Source organism: Brachionichthys hirsutus, chromosome 5, assembly GCF_040956055.1.
Source record: "Brachionichthys hirsutus isolate HB-005 chromosome 5, CSIRO-AGI_Bhir_v1, whole genome shotgun sequence".
NCBI classification, from domain to species: Eukaryota; Metazoa; Chordata; class Actinopteri; order Lophiiformes; family Brachionichthyidae; genus Brachionichthys; species Brachionichthys hirsutus.
The window spans coordinates 8568924-8579183 of NC_090901.1; positions in this window are offsets into that span (position 1 = coordinate 8568924).

The following is a 10260-nucleotide window of genomic DNA, read 5'->3' on the forward strand; positions in this document are numbered from 1 at the left end:
ATCTATGATGACTGCCATGCACACATACATTGTTTTTGCATGTACATCTTGTACATATCATATATATTTATTACTGTCTCTCCTGTTCCTCTGACCCGGTCTCTGTTTATTATTTCTATTCTCTCAGTTTTTATCCTTTTATAGTGCTCATTTAGCTGTTTTCTTGTTGCCGAATGCATCGTAATCTCGTTCTGCAGGGAATCTCTGATGAAATGTCTGAGTGGCAATAAATGGCATCTCAATCTGAAGAGAGCAATGTGTGTGTGTGTGTTGCATTGCTGTGCCATATGTATTATGCCCCATGGAAGGGGATCTGTTTTGGCTCCTTTCCGGCATTTTTGGGCAGATGCATCATGCCCTCCCACCCCCATACCCTGTCTAACTATGACATATGGAGAGAAGAGACAAAACCGTGTGAGGCCAAGATGGAGCGACGGTGTCGGGAGATGAGATTGATCTTTCCTACACAGCTGTCAAGGATTTTGATCATCAAGATTTGTGCAGAGGGACCCAAAGCAGATCTCAGGCTATTTGAGAGCTTGTACTGGAAAAAGGCAGTCTGCCAAAAGACTGAGGGATACAACAGAACTCAAATTCATCTTGGCTCAGTTAGCCATTTTGAGATGAGACTTGAACGTGAGGCTAGGATATGCTGTGCTATGAAAGCAAAGTAATGCCACACTGATAATGATTATGCCCCGGAAATGCCAGCTGGAGGCGAGAAGCACTGTGAGCCAAAGAGGGTGTTAAATGTGCAACAGCATGCTGCTCAAAGTCGGAGGGGGAGTCTCAGGTTTTTGGATTATTTAACATTGTCAGATCAAGCCTGAAACATGATGCAACATGAATTGACTGAGGTTCGAGGAACAACAGCAACAGGGGTCTGATGTACCTTTACACAACTAGCTGATTCTTTTGCATTCTGAAGGAATCTCAGCGACCAGCTCAAAAACATTACAACCTTCTGCAACACTCTTGTCTGCCCGAGTGAGAGAGAACCGTCTTCCGGTTGTTCTTCTCCAACACAGCAACAATGTCCAGTTTGACAGGATGCTTTTGTGACTCACTGGTATGGAATTGTTTGTCCGTTCTATTTTTTTTATAAAATGTATTTGCGGTTTTGAGTTTGAAGGATAGTGACAAGGTGAATTCTGGGATTTTGTCTGATGCATGCAGAGGAGGGTTCTACAATTTATGTGCAAAGGAATCAAGTAAACAACATCAGAACTTAGAATACATGTCACTGGAATCTGCTCTAAATCAACAAGCTCATATTTAAAGCTATTAAATAGAACTCTGCTATGGTGCATTTACAGGAAAATAGATCTTCCAAGCAGAACGTTATGGGCTAAATAGGATAAAGTAAGAATAGGCCTTAAAAAATGAAGACAAATTATTGTAATTATTTTTTTAAATGTTTTTGTTTATTTGTAAATATGTATGAAATTATGAAATATAAATGAGATACATTTCTGTGGTGCAGAAATTGACTTCCTTTTTTCTCTCAAATAGCCATTATCTGGAAAAAGACAGGATGGAGAGAACTGCTTGTTCTAAAGAAATGAGGCGACAGTAGAGCGATGCGCAGACTAACACGTGGCTGATAGCCGCTCGGTTTACTCTCAGGGCTGTCCTAACAGAGTCAGCGGTATGGCTACTGCATCTACCTTTAGACACAGACACAGATACACGAGGGCTTTGAGACGCGAACCCCAGGGCTGAGCGGAAGAAGAGATCCATAATTAAGTATAGTGATACCTTAATTTGACTTGGATGTGCTCCTTTTCACATCCTGTCATTTCAATTTCACTCTTGCCTACACAAGCGATCGAGATTAAGCATACTAGTGTCTCAATGTCTTCGTTTGTGCAAGAAAACCACATCGAGTGTTGGAATGGGTCGAACCCTTTATGGTATAGCATGCCGTTACTGTTAATCCCTGCAGTGTATTAGACCTAGGATGGTGTGATTAATGGCTGCACATTAAAGCTGACGGGGAAAAAAAGGCCTAAATGGCTTAGTTCACACTGATTTCAGCACAAGATCGTTTGGCATCCCCCCCTAATGAGTTACTGCCTGCAGTCTAATGAAGCAAATCAGCAGTGTCACAATTTTATGAGCGTTTGCATTCGTTGAATAAATAACTTTAGCACAAATGTCTCACTTCGGATGTGATTGTTTATAGAAGCCATGCTGCACAAGAAATGTGACCTCCAGGCTTGGCGGGAATGTTCTGGAAAGCCGGCTGTTTCCATCCGAGTTGTTGACGTCAGCCAGCGCCGGCCGCTACCGACTTATTCACAGTTGTTTGAACTCTTCATGCGCCGCCGCTGCAGTGCTGCTCTCCCTCCCGTGAGACAAATGATACCTCATTACCACACGCAGCACAACAGTGACTTTTCAGTGCCTCGCCTCCCTGATTTCTTATTAACACGAGTCTTTGTTTTTCTTCTTCACAGCACTCATTGCAATTTCACATATTGTACTTCTACTCTGTTGAAAACAGACCCTCGGCGCCATTTTATTCTTTTTATTTATTAGAATTAGTACATTCTATTTCCTTTATTTTTAATTTTTAAATATAGTGTAGTTAATTGCTTAACATAGTTGTGTGAAGGGAATTCGCTGTGTACAGGATATGATAATGAACTTCTTGAATCATGAATCTTGAATTAGTGCCTTTCTGAGTTAAAGCAAATAACAAATGACTTATTCCTTGATAGCTTTTAGCCTTGAACACAGAAGGTCAACGCTCTCCTCCGGTTGGATCTTTGTTTTTGAACGCTAATGTGAAAATACCCTCAAAACTCTGAAAAGACTCTCCTCCACATAGTAAAGAATCATTTCATGCATGGCTGCAAGGTTGAGTAGCTATCATCATTTCCAGCGTGCAAATGAATGCAGACGGTCATTTACTTTGGTTTTGATTTATTTTATGGCCACTGTTTAGCATTGGCTGTCCAGTTGGTAATTGCCTTGGGAACAGGATGGAGGCAAGCTTGTAATGCTCCAATGTAATTGTGTTTGTTTTGTTGTAAAAAGCGTCGGTTGAATCCTAATGAGTTTTGCCTACTAATGGGAGGAGCATGTTTCCTTGTTTTTCCCTGCTGTGCGCTCTTTTGTTTGCTCCGCTTTTGTTCTGTCTAGCGATCGCTGTGTTCCTGTCCTATTGATCTTTGTATTTTTCTCTGTCTTCTTATTGGTCTATTTCCTGATTATCTGTCAACCCTCATTCTTTCTCCACTATAGGCCTTCTTTGCGTTTCTCTCTCCTGCACATCCCCCTTTTTGAGTAGGCCATGGAATGAAAGTGAAAGTCTTGATGCCATTTCATTCCATCCATTTTCTTGTAGATGAAATGATTGACTCATCTACAGCTTTGCTCTTCTACTTTCTGCTTTGAGGGTCCCGGGTTTAGCTGGAGCCTCTCCCAGCTGACTATGGGCGAGCGCATCATGGGGCCACACAGAAACAGACAACCACTCACACACAGTACAGGGAGAGCATACCCCTGTACCTTCATGCTGTGACGCGACAGTGCTACCCGCTAGGAGGGTTGAATTGTGCCATGAATACATTTGGATCGATAGAAACAAATGAGCCTTAAAATGGATGTCAGGAACCAAGTTCTATTGAAAAGACAAGAAGCAATAATCCTCTTTGTTTTTGCAGAACTTTGACCCGGTGAGTCCGAGGTGCCGACCGCATCTCTGCCTACATCTCATTTTTCTCCAAAAGGTAAGATTTTTATTTGGCATCACCCCGAATGCTGCTCCACTCCTGCTCTGTACGCCAAGCTGATAGGATTTGGATGCAGCAAGGCGAATAATCATTTCCATATTAAACTTAGATGTGAATATAGATCAAATTCCTTGAGAGTGTAGGGGTCACGCTGATACTGAACCACAACCCCACCCCCACCCCCGCCGCTGCTGCATGTGCTTCAAAGAGAAGCAGAGCTTATAAGGGGGCTAACTAAAATTAGCCGGGTAACAGATAACCTGTGCATTGAGATCAAAGCACGGCTGAACTGACGGGCTCTTCGATGGCGCCTGCGGTGGCAGTAGGAGGAGGAATGGACAGAGCGAGCAAGGCCACCATTCTATTCATGCAAAGGGATGACTATGTAAGAGGTGTAAAGTTCCACTGTGCAAGATTATTGCCAGAGGCTTTGAATTGAAGGGGGCAAGGGTTTATGTTTTACACGTGGTACTCTCAATCCAATAGTACATTTCTATTACCCATAAACCTAAGCATCCTATAGCAGGCTATGCAATTAGTGTTGGGTATTTGTGTGTATGTAATATCACGAGGGCTTTGAGACATGCTCTTTCTGCATAATGTTGCATAAGCATATATGCCTACAGTTAAGCATGGAGGTGACAATGTAATGCTGCTTCAGGGTCAGGGTGACCTGCGATAAATGATGGAAAGTTGAATTCTGCAAATGTCAGGTTACCGGTGTGCGCGGAACTCAAATGCAACTGGGTCATGTAACAAGGCGATGACGCCATAATGGTAGACCCAGTGAAGCACTCATGAAATTGATGAAATTACAGTTTTGCGGTACCCTCTTCAAGGTCTGGACTGAAACCCATTAGGATGCTGTGTCACGACTTGAAATGAGCAGTCCATGCTCCCCAACCATCTGATGGAACTGTGTAAAAGTAGTTCTGAAAAGAAGACTGAGCCACATGACACCAAAGCGAGACAGAGGCTGATCTCGAGTTATTGGAAGCATTTGGTTACAGTTGCTGCCACTGAAGGTGGCATGATGAGCTGTTAAGATTAGAGGCGCAGCGGGCTTTTCACGGTTGTGATTTAGGTGTTGGACATGCTCACCAAAATAGAAGAAATCAAGCTCCAATCCGATACTTCTTCACACTGCTACTCCATTATCTTTCCATGTAAACCTGAAATTGGCAGTTGTGCAGTGCTGATTTACAAGAAGGCCTGACTGCATATGAATTTATTAATATAAAAATAAACCATCACAATGCCAAAACAAGTATTTCCAGATGTATTATTGCCACCATGTAAAAGTACTCGTAATTCAAATATAATCCTTCATAATTCACAGGGAGCCGAGCGAAAAACGTCTGTCCTCGTCAAAAGCCGGAGGAACATTTGCTCTACAAGAACCGCCAATGGCTACCCTGGCAGCTCTTTTCTGGTGACCCTGTCCAGCAAAGGGCAGAGTGAAGTGGAGAACGTTGATTTGCTGTGGCGACCTCTCACGGGACAAGCCGAAAGTACAGTATTAGTAGTCTTATATTATTTGCATTGACCTGTTTTCTAATTAAACAAGGGGCAGAACATCTTATAACCTGTCTAGTTCAGATAATTAGTTGTTGTCTGAGGGAGAAGTCTGTCCAGCCTCAGATTCAGAAAATAACCGGCAAATCCTTCGGGGGGACTCTCTTTTGGGAGCCAGTATGCAGGGAAAGTGAGGAGGTTCTCTGTATCATATTGTTTGATTACTTACACAGTACAGGGAGGTCAGCGGGATGGGAGATGTGTGTGTGTGTGAAGCGTTATTGATAGCCCCCCTGTTGTTTCTGCTGTACCAGTTAAACATCTACAAATGTATTTCCCCAGCCAAACGGCACCACATGGACGGGGTGGCCTATGAAGAGCAAATATGCATGTGATGAATTGTCCATTGATTGACTCCCATTGGTAGTGGGACAAAATAAATGGCTTGAGAGGAGATGGTGGCTAAACAAGTTGAGTGTGGGGGGTGTCCGTTTTATTGAAACCGATTAGGATCTCTGTTTGAATTATTTATACATTTCATTTGTATTTATGTAGCACAAACCTGCGATGAAATGTCAGGCTCCCTGTTGGACATGGTTTATTTGCATGGGTCAATGCACATTTTTTTAGTTTGTAAGGATGAATGTGCAGAGAGAGGCATTGTATATTTTGAAGGGATGAGCAGTTCAGTTTGTGTGTGAGAGTCTTCAGTCGACATGAAACTGCCTCCTCCACAGTTCTCAGTAACAAATATGTAATTCAACCTTTTCTGTATGTGCAACTCACACGTAGGCAATACTGATTTTTTTCTATTGCTGCAAAATAATGATATGCGCCCCTGAAGTTCCGTAAATTAGAAAATTATAATAATAAATATAATTACATTTTCTTTAGGTTGTATTTTAAATGACACAAAAATGAAGGTGAGAGATATGTTTTCCTCGATCAATTATTATTCTGTGTCTTTGTGCTTGGTTACAGCTTAATGGTCATCAGAGCTTTGTTAGCCATCCTAAACTTTAGGTCAGTCTTGAAAATAAGTCCCTGAAACTTGTATTAACTTTTTCTATTTATCAAGCAACCTATAATCTGTGTGTTCACGTTTTCAGTATTCTTTGAAAAGGAAAAGCCCAGTTATATATTTCTTCCTAAAAAACAAAATGTTGAGCCTTTGCTGCAGCTCATATCTCACCAACTTACCAGTGTGTGTCTCAAAGAAAAAACACACACACACAGAAATTATCCTATAAAGTATAAATGGCCACACACAGACACTTCAACGTCATGATTATTTTTTCAGCTGGTAGCTTTGTTCAGTCAGTTGGCCACAGCCAGAGGAATCTGCAGGCAGGATTCCTCAACTCCGTCACCCCCCAGCCACGCTGCTCGTCTAGGCTGGCAAGTATCTCGGGAATGCCCCCCTCCTGCTGTGATGCATACATCCAGGTCCTGTTCTGGCAAATGCCAGTCAGCTCAGAGGGGCTTTGATGCTAGTTTATACGTGAATGCATTAGATGTGTGTGTGTGTGTGTGCATGTGCTGTTTGTGAACATGGGTTCTTGATTGTGCAAATGCTGATGGGCTGCCAGCGCCGGTATTGATCTGTAGCCATTCCGGCTGGAGCCCAAAGGGCAGGCTGTGCCATGTGTCAGTCTACCGAGAAGGGCATTACAGCCACGCTCATCTCAGTTCACAAATGCCACTCAGAGAGATGGATAGAGGGGGATGGGATGACTGTGTCAGAGAGAAGGAAAGAGAGAAAGATGCTGACTTTATCATATAGTCAGTGACGTGAATCTGCTTTCCACGACTCCCCCAGGGACGTCGCTGATTGAAACCAACGCATTCTTCCGTTGGGACCCGTGGGTGAAGACCGATGCTCGGCATTGACCTTTTCACCCCCACGGACACCCACACGCATCCTTCCACCCAAATTCTGCCTGCGTCTGTTGTCTTTCCTGGCAGCGTCTCTCCGCACCTTGGAGACAACCGTTACACACCACTCAGACACCACTTAACACTAATACACATCAACTGCCCCATCCGTTTTCTTCTGCTTTATCCGTTTGCGTGTCACATCAGTCGATGGAGCCCTTCCCGGCTTGATGTCGGCGAGAGGCGAGGCACATCCCCGGGCCACACAGAGAAAAACAACTCCTCACGCACTACGGAGAATTTAGAGTAAACAGCTGACATAAACTGTGTGTTTTTGAAGGTGGAAGGAACCACAGAAAACCCACAGGGACGCGGGGAGAACGTACAAATGCACAAATAGGACTCAAACTTACCTTCTTGTGTGATGCGACAGCACAAACCACTACACACTGCCGTCACTCATGCATCCGGCCCTGAGGACTAATATTAAGTTACATACTGTGATGATAATGGCTGTAAGATGACTTCAGAGGTTGTAATACCACTTGCTTCGAGATAAAAATATGAATTGGGCTGATTTCAAAGGGCGGAATCCTTCCATTATCCGTTAGTCACTCCTCCTTCCTGATCTCTATCTAAACTCTCCATTCAGACTCCTGTTATTGCCCTGAATCACAGGCCTCTGGCAATAAATAGCTTAAATAGCATTTGATTTTGTAAGGTTTGCGAGCAAGAACAAGCCCTGTGTTGTAGACACAGATACAGACGATCATAAGTCGCCTCAGCTGGTTTTGCTTGAGTTTGTTCCTCAGTGATTATTCCGTCACCTGACATCTTCCTGATTAGTTCCCCCCACACCTTAACACACTGAAACATCTGTGTGATTCCACTTTGAATTTCCCCCAATGTTGACCACAACACGAAGCTGTAAATAAAAGATAGATGCCCATTTGGTTTTGTTTTTTTGTCTGTTACCTTTTTCTCCCTGTGAGTGGATGAATGAGCTGTTTGTGCAGTGACACACAGGGCTTCTGTGCTCATCTGCACAAACCATGCTCATAAAAGCTAAGTACTGTTTAAAGGAGGAATGTTGTTGCGTTTGCACTCAAAGGTCTTGTTCTCAAAGCTCAGAGGATGTGGCGCACACAAAAAAAAATCTTAATTTGTGTTTTTCTCTTGTTTAATTTGATTGATTTTCCTTGACTTACTTCACATTCAGCTGTTCACTCGTCTGCTCGGTTCTTATTTATGTACTTTTTAATATTCTGCTTATAACCACATTGTAAAGTAGGGCTTATGTATGAATGGATTTTGTATTGAAGCTTGGTAAGATTCAGTTCACCTGCGGTTAGTTTTGGATACTGAAAATGCTCCTTGTGAATTCTTGCCTTCTCTCATATAAATCATTCATGCGATTCATCCCCAGTGATGGATGTGCATGGAAACTGTTACCTATAACCCAATCAATAGGTACTGTTTGTTTCCACCCTTAATAACACCATGTTGAATACCTTTATCACGTGCACTTTATACTTCATTATATTTATATTTCACCCTAATTCATCCTACATGCTTTCTATCCCATAAAGAACCGATGTTTGTCTGTAATCCTGTGCAGACAATCTATTAAAAAAACGACAGTTCCTGCTAATAATACATCAAGGGGTTTTGTGAAGTGTAGACTGACGGCAAAAGGCCACTGCATTTGGCAGCAAATAACGCAGTTTACTGAATAACTTCATTTATTGCTTTTCTTTCCATTGACCGAAAACGTACGTGATGAGCAGGAGTCTTTCGTAAACCACTTGGATCAACAGAATGACTCTGTTCATCTTGCTGCTCAAAGAAGTACATGATATCTATTGAATTATGCCGTTGGCTGTACTTCCTTTTGAAAATGCCACTTCCCGCTAATTAGTTTTACGATGTCATCACTTATAAAACATATTTTGCTGTAAATGTTTTTTGTCGGTGGGCTGAGAGCCTCCAATGTCAACAATCTTAAAGCCTTACCATCAAAAACTAAAAATAACAGCAATAAATCCCAGGGAAATAAAGACCATGATCCTACAAATAAAAACATCCCCTTCTCTAATGGACAGTGACATTCAATGCTGTTGAGTCGATTTTCAGTGGAGATTTCATTCAGAAATGGCCTTTCCAAATCATACCGATGAGTATTAATCTGCTCCCGGTCTTGTTTTCCTGTTGGGGATAAAGCAGAGAGCAGTGCCCTCCTGCATTCCCCAGCTTGACTGGCACATGACACAACACAACGCATAACAGTGGAGAGAAAAAAATAATAATTTGTAAATGCAAGAAACTGTCAGAGGAGAACAATGCAGTTAAGTCATGTAAATATTTGTGTTTAGTCAGCACAAAGCCCGGGACACAGTGGTAATTATATTTTCATTGTGGGTTTTGAGGTTCACATTAATCTCTAATGTTAAGGTTCTGAGAAAGGTGTCTATCGTAATACAAAGTATTCAAAACGGTCTGCGTTATAAAGCAGAAGGCTAGCTCTGAATGCATCTGGATACATCTAAACACTTAATCCTCTTAAATAAGTGGGGAGGCCGATGTTAAATATTTAAAATTACATTGATGAAGTCAGATGATCTTAGATATTTGTGTCAGAGATGCAATTAAACTGGTGATTAAGCATAGATGAAAAGATCAAATGTTTTTCCTTTTTGAACAGATTGGTACTCAAAGAGTTATTCACGTCTAAATATGTTTTTTGGAACCCAAACTGCCAACCCTGACATTGAAATCTGCCTCTCTTCAACGGCCAATAACTCTGGAACGAACAATGGTAGGAACACACTTGTTTTGTCCTGATGAAAGAAGTGACTTTAATCTTTCATTTTGTAGGTTCGGTGTACTTAGATGTGCATAGCCACATCTAAAAAGAAAAGCACTATAATGGTAAAATAATCCTGAATGAACAATGAACATTCTTTGTACTCACTTTTCAAAACTGAATTTCTGCTGGTTCATCTATGTATAACATAAGGGGGCCATTTTCACCACATGCTTTCCACTGCAATTTTTCCACTTGGTTTGTTTTTCTTTCACAATTGTCTTCAGTTGACCTTTCAAACATAATGAGATGTACAATTCTTTATAT